Below are 16117 nucleotides of genomic sequence, written 5' to 3'. Positions count from 1 at the left end.
AAAGAGGTCCCAAGGGAGAATACCCATGCCAGGTGCGTGCATGCCAACGGGAAAGTAGTTAGCACAGAGACAGGCAGGGGCTAGCGTAGCAGGCAGGTCTCAGGCCTGGTAGCCATGCCAGGGACAAGATGCCCACAGCTCGTCAGCAATACTCAGTCTGAATTCTGAGACCAGGCTGCCAGGTATGGAGTAAGCTGGTAAGAGGGTAACCAAGAAGGCCCTGAAAGAAAGCCAGGCCAAGCCAGAAGGAAAGAGGAGACTGACCAGGAAGACCGTGGGAAAAGAGTAAGGCCTCGCGGAGAGGAGCGAGAAGTTGTGGGCACCGACTGTGTGAGGTGACACAGCTGAGGGTGACTGAGCGGGGCTGGGTGACTTGCGTTGGTAGCATGAACAGGAAGCTGCCCTCGAGTCCTTAGCCACCCCAGTCACAGTCATTGCCCCACAAAGAGAGCTGACGTAATCCGCCCCATGCACCTGGTTTCCGGGTGTGGTGGGGGTCCTGCTGTGGATACTCATTAATAGGCAGACAGGTGGCTCAGTCCTTTTTCTGGAACAGTCACCTGGAGATGGCCCCTTGCACAGTGTGGAAGCTGAGTGAGATGGCCCTTCTTCCATGGAGGCCATGGTGGCCTCCTGTCACTTTCCCATCCCCTTCCTGTCCATGCATTCCCCAGCTGAACTGTATTGATGCAAAGGGGGAGAAACTGGGGCCCCACAATGGGCTTCTGCCTTGGAATGACAAGCACCTCCCTGCCATGGCCCAAGAAGCCCCTTGCCTGGAGACCTTTCCCCAGGCTGAATGATGCCATGGGGGGCAGGAGGTGTTGCAGCCATTAGTTTGAATTTGGGCACCATGGTCTGGCTTCTCTGAGCTCTGTCTTCTCATCTCTAAAATGAGGAGAGGAAGAAGGACTGGGCTTGAATGTTTGCTGATGTCCTTGCTAGTTCTCAGATCCTGGGATTTAAGGGACCCTTCAACTTCAGGTGGGGCAGTTTCGAAGCAGAGAAGCAAAGGGATGGGGCCTTCCTTCTTCCTGTGGGTTTAAGGCTGGGTACTCCTGCTCTCTTGTTTTAGAGACAGGGTCTCGCTCTGTTGCCCAGGCTGGAGTGCAGTGGTGCAATCTCATTGTAACCTGGAACTCCTGGGCTTAAGCGATCCTCCCACTTTAGCCTCTTGAATAGCTAAGAATGAAGGCACGCGCCACCATGCCCGGCTAATTTTTAAGTTTCTTTTTTTTTTTTTTTTTCTAGAGGCAGGGTCTCATTATGGTGGCCAGGCTGGGCTTGAACTCATGCCTTGGGCCTCCTAAAGTGCTGGATATACAGGCGTGAGCCACCACACCCAGCCTCTGTTGTTAGAAGGCCAACTCAACTGCCACTTTTATTTCTATTTTCTCAGGTAAAATGGAAAAAGAACTTTAAAGATTTCTTTTTTTTTTTTTGGAGACAGAGTCTTGTTCTATCGCCCAGGCTGGAGTGCAGTGGCGCGATCTCGGCTCACTGCAAGCTCCATCTCCCGGGTTCACGCCATTCTCCTGCCTCAGCCCCCCAAGTAGCTGGGACTACAGGCACCCGCCACCACGCCTGGCTAATTTTTTTTTTTTTTGTATTTTTAGTAGAGACGGGGTTTCACCGTGTTAGCCAGGATGGTCTCGATCTCTTGACCTCGTGATCCGCCCACCTCGGGCTCCCAATGTGCTGGGATTACAGGCGTGAGCCACCGCGCCCGGCCAAAGACTTCTTTGAGCAAGCTGATGCTTAGGAAGCCAGACTAATCTCCATCCCCCAATAGCTAGGAAATGATTTTTCAATGTACAAAGGGAATCCTCACAGATTCCTATAAATAGCCAACCTCCCTAAGTTCCCATAAAAATAGAGTTTCATTCACAGAATGCTACATATTCTGGGACAGTTTTGTTATGTGAAGAAGAATGTAATGAAGAACCTTTCTAGGGGTGATATGTGACCCATAAATCCTTTGGGATTAGGTGGGTGCCTGTGTATGATGTTATGTTGTTCATTTTATTATTTTGTGCCTCATTTGAAAGCTATATTTATCCTTTAGAAATTCACTAGTATGGTTGATACATTGAATAAACATAATCCATGGTATAATCAAAATGCAAACTTACTTTTTGTCTTTGTACCTTAATTTTTTTTTTTTTTTTTCTGAGACGGAGTCTCGCACTGTCGCCCAGGCTGGAGTGCAGTGGCGCAATCTCGGCTCACTGTAACCTCCGCCTCCCGGGTTCACCCCATTCTCCTGCCTTGGTAGTATCTTTCCCTGCTCCAGGAAGAAAACTTGTGTGGGTCCTTCTTCAGTAATAGAGTGCTATGGTTACTTTAAATCACAGAGCAGAGTTTTGGGGCTGGCTACCTGGGGGCCAGCAAAGGCATGAGCACTAAACCCAGATGCTTGGACACTAGAGTCACCCACCACTGCTTGAGCCAACTGGCCTGGGCAGGAAGCATGTCACACAAGATCTGCTTCTACAAGGCTGCAGTGACGGGCAGAGTGGGGAGGACCAGGGTTCAATACAGCGTCAGAGAACCACAGGGAGAGACAGGGTCGGGGCTGAGGCACACGAGACCACATTTGGGACCTTGGCATGATCCGAGGAGGCAGGAGGACCCCTGGGGATAATGGATGTGGGCCTCCAAAGCAACACTGGGGAATGGGAGGTTTGTGACATGGTTTGACTGAATCAAGGAAGATTAGTGTGGAGCTTCTTCCATCTGAGTATCTCCACTGCATGTGATAAAAATACAAACATATCATCCTTCTTAAACACCTTTGTTTGGAAGGGTTATTTTATAAAAAATGTAAAGTGAAAGCTTCCCTTGATATATTTTGCTCTTTAAAAATGAAACATATTATCCTTAAAAAAAAAATGGAGCCAGTCATGGTAACTCTTGCTCAGGAGGCTGAGGTGAGAGGATTGCTTGAGTCCAGGGGTTCAAGACCAGCCTGGGCAACATAGCAAGACCCTTCTAAAAAAATTAGACTTTCTTTTGTTATTTCATTGTAAAATTTAAAATGGTTTGGGAATTAAATTTCGATCACTCGTTGCAGCAATTTGTTGAAGACACCATTTTAAGTCCAAGTATGAATCAAATTATACCTCATTTTAAACTCATGCTAACTGCTTTGTTGTCAAGACATTAGAATTTTCTTTTTTCTTTTCTTTTTTTTTTTTTTTTTTTTTTTGAGACAGGCTTTCACTTTGTTACCCAGGCTGCAGTGCTGTGGCATGATCTTGGCTCTTTGCAGCCTCGACCTCCTAGGCTCAGGCGATCTCTTGCTTTAGCCCCCCACAAGTAGCTGGGACTACAGGTGTGTTCCACCATGCCCAGCTAATTTTTTTGTAGAGACAAGGTTTTGTCATGTTGCCCAGGTTTTGTCATGTTGTCTCGAACTCCTGGGCTCAAGTAATTCACCTGCCACAGCCTCCCAAAGTGCTGGAATTACAGGTGTGAGGCACCGCGCCAGTCCTGGAATTTTCTAAAGTGGTTTGTGGTCAGACGCTTGTAAGATCTGAGGACATGTTTCCCAGGAATGTGAAGGATCGCCTTGACAGCATCCCATGAGGCCCAGAGTAAGCCCTACACTGCTCTGGGAAGCCTCATCCAATCCCTCAGATCCATGCAGTCCTGGCTTCTGCCAGGCACTGGCACATGCTGCCCTCCTGATACAGCATGACAGACAACCTGGGCTCTGTTAGTGGCTTTATTTTCACCTTTAAATTTAAAAAACAATTTCTACAAGTAATAATTCAAAACAACCAGTGGTTTTCTATTTCTAAAAAAGTAATCCATAACATAAATGAAGATTTGAATTTATGAATGTCTAGGCACTGCCAGGTACCATCTCAGAAATCTTTCACTATCGTCCATCTAACTCTTAGCTGTTCTCCAAATTCAAGCTTACAGGGGTCTTTGATTTCACCTAAGTCTTTTTTCTTAAAGTCAAGTGTCTTCTGAGGTTTGTAGTACACATCTCTAGTGCCAGTTCTGATTCACAGGTCTTGAAGTGGCTTAGTGGTTTTCATTGGTTATTTTCTGACGCACCAGTGACTTTTCTCCCCAGCTGGATTATAAATTCCTTGGGCTGGGATTGTAGCTTTCCAGACACCTGGCACAGGCTATTTGGTGCGGTTGTGCTCAAGAAATGTGCGCATCTCCATGCATCTCAATACAGACACACTGCCATTTCTTATTCTGTCTTCTGTCTTTATAAAATTCATCTCTTACCACTACCCTCCTCAAGAACCTGCCAGACCTCCCCGTTTCCTACTGAATTAAATACAGAGTCCTCTATGAGATCTTTGAGATCACTGCCTTGCAACCCACACTTCCTTTCTTCTATTCTCAAATGAATATGAGACTGCGTCAGTGTGAATCTCCACCTGGGTTTGTAGTCAGGGGGGCATGCTCAGCATCTGTAGGCCTCAGTTCTCACACACCTGGCCATGCATCACTATTGCCTGGAAATTGTGTCTATTTCACCACAATTAAAATCATCTGGGAAGCTTGAAAAAATCTCTAGGCCTTCTATCAACCTTAGCTTATGAAAATCCGTGGGGTGCGAGGCCCAGGCGTGCATATTTTAAACCAACGCACCTGAGGATGCTTGTCCACAGCCCAGCACAGCTCATGGCCCCAAATTTGGAATCAGCCTTGAGCAACTTGCCAGTCTGCCACTGCATTTAGCAACATAGAAACACAAAAAGGACTTTTAATGGGCTCCTACTCTCTGTAAGTTTCTATGGTTCAGTTAAGACACTTTCCAGAAGGTCCTGGAACTTATCTCCTGTATCCTCAGAAAGAGCCTCCTAACCTTTGGGCCACAAAGCAATGAGAAGAAAGTAGGTTCGCAGTCTAACCAGGAAGCCAGTGTAGAAAAATCTGACTATCTTTCCCTCTTTGTATCTTATCTCTACTCACCTACTAGCTTTCTAGCAGCTGCTACTAGAAAGGCAGTGCCTCATCAAGGAGTTACAAGGTGATAAACCATTGGAAACCAGTAAAGAGGCAGCAGGTGAGTCAAGAGACCTTCAACTAGGGGGTGGGGGAAGGTCTATAACCTTTCAGATCTCAATTTCCTCCTCAAAAAATAAGAGACATTGATTGGGGGCCTCTAAATTCTTGTACTGGGAAAAAATATAAAAAGACAGCCCTTTCTAATAAATCCATTTTGCTAATTCTCATATGCATGTCGTTTATGCAATTTTAAATGTGAAATTGGGAATTGTCTCGCAATTGAGATGTACTTTTAATGTGCTTTTTCTCCCTTCCTCTCTCATTGTGGTCATTAACATGTTTTAGATATAATCCATGATGCAATATAATCAAGAACACTTGGAATATTTTATGTTGGGGACACAGCCTTTCCTTCTCTGTTGAGTGTTTAGCTTTTTTCCCTTCTCTTTGCTGTCTGAGGAGAGAGGAGAAAAAAGCCCTACAGGAGAATTCTCGAGAGAATAGCAATTTTAGGAGAAAATCTACCCTCCCAGAGGCCTTGTTAGCCCAGGTAAGGCTTGAGAACATCGCCTGGGGATGCTGGGAGTGAGGAGGAGGGAGAGGAGAAGGGGACAGGGACCCAGATGTGGGCTTCCTGGGTCTCACTGAGCACTCTGTTGGCCTAGAAAAGGGAAAGGCTCCTGGGAGTCTTGGGTGCTAGAAAACAGACAGAAGAAATTTTTTTTTTTTTTTATTATACTTTAGGTTTTAGGGTACATGTGCACAATGTGCAGGTTTGTTACATATGTATCCATGTGCCATGTTGATTTCCTGCACCCATTAGCTCGTCATTTAGCATTAGGTATATCTCCTAATGCTGTCCCTCCCCCCTCCCCCCACCCCACAACAGTCCCCGGAGTGTGATGTTCCCCTTCCTGTGTCCATGAGTTCTCATTGTTCAATTCCCACCTATGAGTGAGAACATGCGGTGTTTGGTTTTTTGTCCTTGCGATAGTTTACTGAGAATGATGTTTTCCAGTTTCATCCATGTCCCTACAAAGGACACGAACTCATATTTTTTATGGCTGCATAGTATTCCATGGTGTATATGTGCCACATTTTCTTAATCCAGTCTATTGTTGTTGGACATTTGGGTTGGTTCCAAGTCTTTGTGCAGCCAGAAAACACATGAAGAAATGCTCATCATCACTGGCCATCAGAGAAATGCAAATCAAAACCACAGTGAGATACCATCTCACACCAGTTAGAATGGCCATCATTAAAAAATCAGGAAACAACAGGTGCTGGAGAGGATGTGGAGAAATAGGAACACTTTTACACTGTTGGTGGGACTGTAAACTAGTTCAACCATTGTGGAAGTCAGTGTGGCGATTCCTCAGGGATCTAGAACTAGAAATACCATTTGACCCAGCCATCCCATTACTGGGTATATACCCAAAGGAGTATAAATCATGCTGCTATAAAGACACATGCACACGTATGTTTATTGCGGCACTATTCACAATAGCAAAGACTTGGAGACAGAAGAAATTTTAACGAAGTCAAAGGTGGCAGCTGTGAATAGAAATGAGCAGCTGCCAGCTCTGGGCAGCATTCTAAGTGTTACCCAGAAAAGCAGAGCTGCTTTGCAGGAGCTGAGGTTGTGGGGAGGAAGAAGGCCCAGGAGCTGAGCTCATCCCTTCTCCCCCGTTTCATCACTTCCAACATCTCTGGGATGTGGAAACATGATTTGAAAGCCACAGCCCTTCTCCCAGGCAAGCCCTCCAGGAGGCCACATGGGAAACATTTTTCCAGGCCCTGAGAACAGAAGTAATGCCTAAGAACAGCAAATGGATTAAGTCCTATAAGCACTGATCTTGTTTCCTTGTTTGCTTTGGCTGCCAGGAATCTTAGAGCCACAACTCAAGTTGATCTCTTGTAGCCAAGTCCCTCTAGTGGAAGGCCTTGTGGTATTCCTCAATTTTATGTTCTCAATGTACCCTGCCTTTGTTTCCCTAGTCTACCATTACTTTTCCATTTATGTGGTCTTCCTAACCACTTCATTCTTTGCTGTTACATTGTGTACGGTTGTGAAAATTGCATCGAATGCTTTGGAGCAAGGCAGACAAACTGCCCAAGTTGCCACAGTCTTGGGGAGGGTGTTACTGCAGAGGTGATGGAGGGTGCAGCTGCTTCACTCCACCTGGGGGACGAGTGGCAGCTCCTTTCATGGGGCTGACACTCCCCCTTCCTGGAACTGCCGAGACCAGCTCTTTGCTGTGCTGGACCTCCTGGTTCCCCTGGTGCTGACCCCTCAGTCCCTTCAAAACTACCAGCAAAGTGGCCTTGAATGCCACGAGAAAACATGTTTGTTCAAGTACATCCACTGCAGTGGGTGTTGGTTATGCATCTGCTGTGAGTTACTGCCATATGCATGGGCACAAACATACACACGCTCACACACATGCACACACACACAGGTGTTCCCACACAACATGTGCCCCCCTGCATGCACACACATGCAACCAGACGTGCACACAGGCATGCATGCACCCCCTACATACAAACATGTGCCCCCGTACATGTGCACACACACACCCATGCTGACGCACACATATGTGCACACCCATGCCTATGCACACACGCACCTGCCCACACTCGAGCACTTGCACACACAGCACACGTGCACACACACACAGAGGCACTGGCTCCTGGACCTGGTGCTGTGATGAGGAAGAAGGAAATATAAATGGAATATTTCCCACTCAAGGAACTAGCTGAGTGCCAGTGATAGCTTCATGGAGGCCATCCATCACAGTTTCCCTCCTCACTGGTCAGGCATAGGGACCCCATTGTGGCCATGCCCCCCTTTAGCTTTGGTGACACCAGAGGCTTTTTTGTCCTTTGGTTTGGCTGAGTGTTGTGTGCTTGTCATTGCCCTATATGTGTTTAAAACTCTTTCTTTGTTCCAGTTTCCTTAGAGTATTTGTTGTGGTTTTTAATACTACCTGCCAAGCTCTCAACCACGGCTGACTTGGTAGTTGTTGATGAGTGAGCAGTGGATTTGGGCCTCTGCCTTAAACTCTGTGTGAACCAGCTCTCTGGGACAGAGGGCACGGCCAGGGCTTCAGGGCCCCCAGGGCCACACCTGCCACTGAGCTCACTTTGGGACTGCAGTAGGCTCCTCAGCCAACACGGGCAACAGATCCTTGCCCCCTCCTTTTTTAAGGCTTTCCTTCTGGGTGATGGGTGTCCTCTGAGCCGCTCAACGTGGCCCACTTTGCTTGCAGTCCCGAGCCACGACCACCATCCTCAGTGTAGGAATAACAGGCTGGCAGAGACAACGTCTCCATGACTGGAGCGTGGGTGGCTTGGGCTGATGCCCTGCCCAGAGGCCCTACAAGGGCCCTACTGGGCTCCCGTGTATCTTCCCTCCAGTCCTGGGGCACGGTGAGTTGTGAAGGCACAGTATCGTCTGTCACCAGCGTCCCCTGCCTTCTGTTGCTCATGCTGCCTTCCTCTTCTGCCCCTGTGTGGTTTCACTGACTTGAAAGGCCCATGCTTCTGGCTGAAGGTGAGAAAGAGGAGTGGATAGAGCATGCCGGGCCCCAAGGAGAAGGCAGGCTGGCTGGGCTGTAGGTCAGAGGGCAGGAGGACTGTGAGCAGGGGCCAGATGTGCACAGGGGATGACTTTAGGGGAGGTGACCACATAATATCACAACCAACCTGCTTGCTTGGTTAAGGGGAAGGGGGCTGAAGCAATCACTGCCCTTCTGTAGTCCAGTATTGAGGTGAGGCAGAGAATGGGTGAACCGGAGGTGAGTTGCAGTGAGCCAAGTCGTGCCATGATCCAGAGCAGGACTGGGGCCAGGCGCAGTGGTTCACACCTGTAACCCCAGCGCTTTGGGAGGCCGATCACCTGAGGTTGGGAGTTCAAGGCCAGCCTGACCAACATGGAGAAACCTCGTCTCTGTTAAAAATACAAAATTGGCCGAGTGTGGTGGTACATACCTGTAATCCCAGCTACTTGGGAGGCTGAGGCAGGAGAATTGCTTGAACCTGGGAGGTGGAGGTTGTGGTAAGCCAAGACCGTGCCATTGCACTCCAGCCTGGGTAACAAGAGCAAAATTCCATCTCAAAAAAAAAAAAAAAAAAGGAAGAAAGAAAAGAAAAAAGAAAAAAAAAGCAGCTGGACTGGGACCTGTGGCCCTAGCTAGAGGCTCTGCCGTGGAGCTCGGTCTTCATGCAGCGCCCACTGGGGTTGCCACTGAAGGGTTTATTTCACAGGACAACATTGGATTTGTCTTGTGATTTTTAGGGATCTCTCCAGCTTCTGTGCCCAGGGGACTTGTCTTATTCCACTTTGGCTCCTTAGCCCCGTGGCCACACCCTGACCATAGCAGCTTCCAGGACTGTGGTCTGATATGCCAGTCTCCACTCGGCCCAGGGCCCCAGCCCTCCCTCCCCTGATGGCAGCCACACGGCTGGTGATGGAGCTGCATCCCATTTCCCTGGTACCTCTTACAACCATTCCCCAGCCCCGATATCACATCCATGACCCTCTGTTTTCCCGCCTTCCAGACCCTCACCCCTGGAACCACCTGGGGCTGTTTTCTTCACCCGAACCCATGGGGCCGAGTGCGGCTGCCAAAGACCCCACAGTCGAGTGAGCATGGGCTCCTCTTATTTGTGGCCCAACCCCAGCTGCTGTTGGGCTCTTGTTAGTCCTTCTGTGTACCTTAGGTCAGGGCCCTGTCCTACCCTCTCCAGGGCTAAATGCCCTCGGTGTGCAGGTTAAGCTTTCATTTAGGTGGAGATGACCAGTGAGTAGTTGGAGGATGGACAGGAAGCAGGCACTGGCTGGAGAGGGCTAGGGTCAGTGGGAGTAGCTGGAGCCCATCAGGGGTGGGAGGGAGAAGAGGGATGCAGCAGAGCCTGAAATGCACTCACTGTCCCCAGAGCCCACCCCTCCCGCTGGGTTACATGTCTCATGTGGTGGCATCCACACTTGGTGGCAATGAATCCAATCAGACCTGGGAGTCATTTGGGCTCCTTGGTCCCCTTTGTCCCCCCTCCTCTGATATCCAGCCCCCAGCTCATGTTTCTCACTGTAGTTCCCATCATCTCTGAAATATCTTCCTTCCCCACGGCCACTGGCTCTGCTTCATCCCTGGAGTGCAGGGTCCATGACTTATTCACCTGTGTTTGCCTGGATGGGGAGCTGGCCTGGTAAACAGACCAGTGTTCCTTACAGGTTTGCTTCATGCAGTTGTTCTCTGTGTTGTGCAAGCCTCAGAATCCCCTGGAGGGCGTGTTAAAACACAGATTGCTGGGTCCCACTCTGCAGCCTCCGATTTTGCAGTTCTAGCAAGTTGTCAGGCGATGCTGATGCTAGTGGTCTAGGGCCTGTGCTTTGAAAACCAGTGCTCTCGTGCATGGACTGATTGGCTGCAACTATGCTGGTACTCAAGGTATGGTCTGGTCCATTCAGATGGAAGTGGTTCAGGGATCCATGCAACAATTAGAATGCCCTTAGATCCATCTGCTTTTTTTTTTTTTTTCTTTTCTTTTGAGATGGAGTCTCTGCGACCCAGGCTGGAGTGCAATGGTGTGATCTCAGTTCGCTGCAACCTCCACCTCCTGGGTTCAAGTGATTCTCCTGCCTCAGCCTCCTGGGTAGCTGAGATTACAGGCTGCCACCGTGCCAGACTAATTTTTGTATTTTTGGTAGAGACGAGGTTTCACCATATTGACAAGGCTGGTCTCGAACTACTGACCTTAGGTGATCCACTCGCCTCGACCTCTCAAAGTGCTGGGATTACAGTCCTGAGCCACCGCACCCGGCCTGATCCATCTGCTTTTTGTGGCATCCTTGTTCTACTGGACTTCCAGGCAATTCCAGCCAATTGTAACTTGTTTTCACACAACTCAGTAAAACCCACCCCGCTGTCCCCATTGTTCAGGAACCATGCAGTTGTTTGCTAGGCTTAAGGACAGGTCTGATTTGGGGTACACTTGATGATGTCTGGTCACTCATTTCAGTCTTTCTAGATTGACATGCGTAATGCTGATATCTTTGGCTTCCTATTCATCCCTCCCTCTATGTCCTTTCCAAGTCATGCGTAAAAGTGTTGAAGGGGATGAGAGAATGTCCCACAGCTGGGAACATCCTTGGGGTAGACATTGACCATTATCAACCCCCTTTGAACCACGAGACTTCCTCTAAAGGAACTGAGCCCCAGCCTCTTAATTCAGCAAAAAGACCAACAGATACTACCCTTCTGAAGCAACTTGAATTGAACATGAATAATTATGAAGTGAATTGAATTGGCCTCAGCCTAAGCTCATGGGTGCCCTGGCTTGGGGGTGGCCTTTTTGAGAGTCCCATATCTCTTATGTACCAGGCTTCATGTGTGGGATTTGGGAGGGTAGTCATGCTGATAAGCATTTAGAGGTGCCCAGAACAGTTCTTTATGCAGGAAGGACCAGGACAGGTTCCATTATCTTGATGAGAGTTTCTTTTGGACACCATCCAATTTCCTTGTCCTCATTCTTTGCTCCCCAAGCAAACTATTGGTATATAATTTTGTCCCTCAAGCAGACTAATTCTGGAGCCAAAGTATACACCCTATTGGAAATAAATGAATTGGCCTCCTGGTTTACCAATTAGTGTTTGGTGAGTACAATTAGTGTACCTGGGTTTCCTGGAACCCGATCACTTTGGGCTGAGCAAACTCTGAAGGGCTGAGGCTTAGTGATGCTATCCCACCTGAAATGGCTACCCCTGGCTGGTGCTTTGTTCACTTTGTTCTTGGACCTGAAACCAGGGTTTCTTTGCTCGGTTCCAATAACCCCCTTGGAGAGGCAGCACACTGTGCTTCACCAACCTCAAGTGACTTAATGGGAAAGAGTTGTAAAATAACTTCGGGAGGACGGTGATTGTTGGTGACATAGAATGGCTCTTGGGATCTGGGGTGGAGGAATCAGGGTAGCACAGAGGATCTGGGAGCGGGAGTCACAGCTTCAGTCTCCTTTTATTTTCCCCCTTTGCTGTAAGCCTCCTCTGAACTGCTAGTTGCCTTTGTGATTATAACCAGGTTAGTGTAGATCTAGTGTTGCCATTAAAAATATTCTCCTTTCACTCTTTCGGGGATAGGCCACTTACCACCTTTTGTAGGGCTTATGTCAAAAAATCTGCACTCTTTCTGATGACCTCAGAGCCGGTTTTCCTTCTCTATCCATTCCTTTGAATGGTTCTGAACAGCAAGGTGTCCGTTGGTGGAGAGGACTCAAACCCACCATTTGAATGGAAACATAGTCTTTTGGTGGGAAGGGGAAAGATGCAGCATCTTTTGGAAAAATACCAGGCTTTGGGGTCAGACATCGATTTAAGCTCTGGCTCTGCTAGTTTCTGGGTGTGTGACTTTGAGCAAGTTACTTAACCTCTCTGAGCCTCAGATTTCTCATACCAGGGGCAGTTAGTAGGTAAATGTGATATGTGATACCCTATCCAGAGTTGTCCTCCCTACCACAGCTATTCTCTGTGCCATTGCCTTGTTCATTTCCTCCATAATTCTTACCACAATCTGAAACCCTTCTCCCTACTGATTGATTTCTTGTCTGTTGTCAGTTTTGCCTCCCTGTGAGGACAGGGAGCATGTCCATCTGGCATCAGGCTGCAGCCCCACTCCCTAGAGCACTCCCTAGAGCAGTGTCTGGCACATTGGAGGCATCAGTGTGTATTTGCTGAATGAGCAGATGAATGAACAGCATTATCCTTCGGCAAACACAGAACTCACTTGAACCATCTGTGCAAAGGGGCCTGATCCTCCTCTTCCAGATCTGCCCATGCTCATCCAGTCAATTCAATCTGCAGATACACACACACACACACACACACACACACACACACACACACACCCCTATATATACAGATATATGTAGGTATATGTGTGTATATATGTATATATATACACACATATACCTACATATATATAATTTTTTTTCTTTTTGAGATGGAGTCTTGCTCTGTTGTCTAGGCTGGAGTGCAGTGCTGTGATCTCAGCTCACTACAACCCTTACCTCCTGGGTTCAAGTGATTCTTCTGCCTCAGCCTCCTGAGTAGCTGGGACTATAGGCATGTGCCACACTCCCAGCTAATTTTTTAGTATTTTTAGTAGAGACAGGGTTCGCCATGTTGGTCAGGCTGGTCACAAACTCAAGTGAGCCACCCACCTTGGCCTCCCAAAGTGCTGGGATTACAGGCATGAGCCACCATGCCTGGCCTGAATGCAGATATTTCTTGAGCATCTACTACTATGTGTGAAGCATTGTTCTAGGTTCTGAGTATACAGCAATGGATAAAACAGACAAAAATCCCACCTTGTACAGCTTGCATTTTAGTCAGAGCAGACAGGCAAAAGAATAAAGAAGTGAAATAGAAGGAGGCCAGATGGTGAGGAGTGCTGTGGGGAGAGGATGGGAGTGTTAGGGAGTGCTGGGGAGGGGCAGTCTGTAAGGCTGCATGGAGGAGGTGCTATGTTAGAAAATCTCTGGAAGAGGGGAAGGAGTGAGTCTCCAGCCATTTGGGGAAAAAGTCTTCAGGCAGAGGGAGCAGCAAGTGCAAAGGCCCTGGGGCTGGATGATGGTTAGAGTGGGCAAGGGGGAGAGAGAGGCAGGGGTATCTCGTGCAGGGCCTTATAAACCATGGGAGGGCTTTGAGCCTTACTCTGAGCAAGACGGGAGGCATGCAATGGGATTTCTGTGTGTCAAGGGTCCCTAGAGGGCTGTGTTTGTTGCTGGAAGATTCCACAGTTGGATGGCATCCTGATGAACCTGGAGCTCATCTGTCCTTCAGATGGGAGGCAGCAGCTGCTGTGAGTGCTGTCCTGGACACGGTCTCAGCTCTGTGTGTCATTTCCCCTCTCTGGACCTCATCGTCCCCAGCTGGAGGCTGAGTGGTGAAGGAGAACTGGCTTGTCACCAGCCCCCGTTGAACCACAAGACTTCTTTCCGGGGACCCCTGGACAGCATGGGTGAGCCGCTCACAATCCCCACCTTCAAAGCCATTGCCTGCCGAACGCCTGCTCTGCCTAGGGCACTGGGATTACAGAGGGGCAGCGGGAGACAACGGGTCTCAGCTTGATCCTCAAAGCCCAGCAGGGAGGTGTGGGGCGGTGGGGGGCAGGGGGAGTGAGTGAAGGAGGGTAGGAAGGGGTTCCCTTATAACCCGATTGGGAAGACTGGCTCTCTGAGCAACAAAAATGAGCGACATTATAAATATCAGACATACAATGTCAAAAGATTGTTACAACGGTAACAATGACCGGCAATTATGGTGTGCTACTCAATGAGGGTAAAATTAGAGTTTGGGGTCAGACGGACACCTGAAGGGGAGCCCTGGTCACACAGATTACGGGATGCAGGGACTGGAAGGCAAACAGCAGCAGCCGGAAGGTGCTACAGCCCCGACACTTCCCACCAGGCTCCCCGTCCTTCTGTCCCCCTCGTCTGTCTGTCAGGTCACAGGGCTCCTGGCTCAGAAATCAGAGACCCCTCAGAGGTGGGAGGTGGGAGGGGCTCTGGGCTGCCTCCCTGATCTCCATCTTCCTCTGGCTTCCCAGGACACTGGTCTGTGGGTAGAAAGAGTCTTTAGAAGAGGGAGAACAACGGGCTGTTTTGGGAAGTCTGCCTGGGACCCCAGCTCAGCTTCATGGCAGGGATGTGTGCCTGGCAGCCCCAGGGGCCCTGCTGGGCCTCTCCGTGCCCTGTCTTATGAAGGGAGGGCTTGGCCTCCCACAGGTAATCCTCAGCTCTGACGGCAGGTGGCCCTAGGGGAGGGGCCTGGAAGGGGACTCCCTCACCACCGTCGGGAGCATTCCACTGGCCTGTTTTATGTTTTGGGGCTTCCCCATGAATTCCAATTTAGGAAAGGATTCTGTAGCTTTAAAAAAAAAGCCGTATATGGCCGGGCGCGGTGGTTCATGCCTGTAATCTCAGCACTTTGAGAGGCCGAGGCAGGCGGATCGCAAGGTCAAGAGATCGAGACTATCCTGGCCAACATGGTGAAACCCTGTCTCTACTAAAAATATAAAAGTTAGCTGGGTGTGGTGATGCATGCCTGTAGTTCCAGCTACTCGGGAGGCTGAGGCAGGAGAATCGCTTGAACTCGGGAGGTGGAGGTTGCAGTGAGCCGAGATTGCACCACTGCACTCCAGCCTGGGCGACAGAGCAAGACTCCGTCTTTAAATAAATAAATAGCCACATAAGATCCAGGGAGCTCTTCCCCATGAAGACCAGTCCTCTGGTACTGGGATTTAGGGGCTTGGTCTCACCTCCTGGAGTGTGCTGTGGGGGTGCCGCTGGCTTAAAATTGCCTGGGGAAGGTGCTTTGCAAATGGGGCCTGGGCACTGAGTCTCTGAGCTTTAATGGGCTTCTGTTGCTTCCTGTTGTTCTTCATGGCAGTTCTGGGGTGAATAACATGGAACTTTGTGGTTGTGGTCTTCCAACCCGTGCTGTTTAAGCAGATGCTTCTAACCACTAGGAAGGGGAAGATGAGGGTCCTCTGGGAGCGGCTGCTGCTGGAGGGGGTTGTCCCCCGAACCCTTCTCTTTGTCCAAGGAAAGACCTCTCTAAATGGTGTCCTATGAACCACAAAATGGCCTTGGGACAAGATGGGGCACCTGACGGTGAAGCCCGAGGTCCCACACGGTGTTGGCAGGTGGCCCTCAACCCCATTGTCTTCTGCCCGCATGCCCAGGACCGCCACATCCTTCCTGTTCCACTGACGTCACCCATTTCCCACCTGGGATGCCTACCTGGACTGGCTTTGAAATGACAGCTAGGCTTCACCACTTCCTTCTTCCTGGTGTCTCCTGAACAAAAAGCTCACAAGCCCTTGTTGTCTCAGGATGTTTTCTGCTAACCACCGTGGGCAAAGGATGCAGTCAAAACAATAAAAACAGGGAGGTTACGCAGTTCAGAAAATCCCACACATTCTCAAGAAGGGTGTCCCTGGCAAGCTGAGAGATACCTGGGACATCATGCTTTCCTGGAGGGGAAGGCTCCCTGCCCGCATTCCTGCACAGTGGGGAGAATCGCTCCTGTTCCTCATCCCATCTTCTCACTCTCATTTGCTGGGCTGACCCCTGCTGGTAT

This window comes from Hylobates moloch, unplaced genomic scaffold, assembly GCF_009828535.3.
Source record: "Hylobates moloch isolate HMO894 unplaced genomic scaffold, HMol_V3 SCAFFOLD_3, whole genome shotgun sequence".
Taxonomy (NCBI): Eukaryota; Metazoa; Chordata; class Mammalia; order Primates; family Hylobatidae; genus Hylobates; species Hylobates moloch.
The sequence above is the reverse complement of the archived record's forward strand: the minus strand, read 5'-3'. Positions refer to the sequence as shown.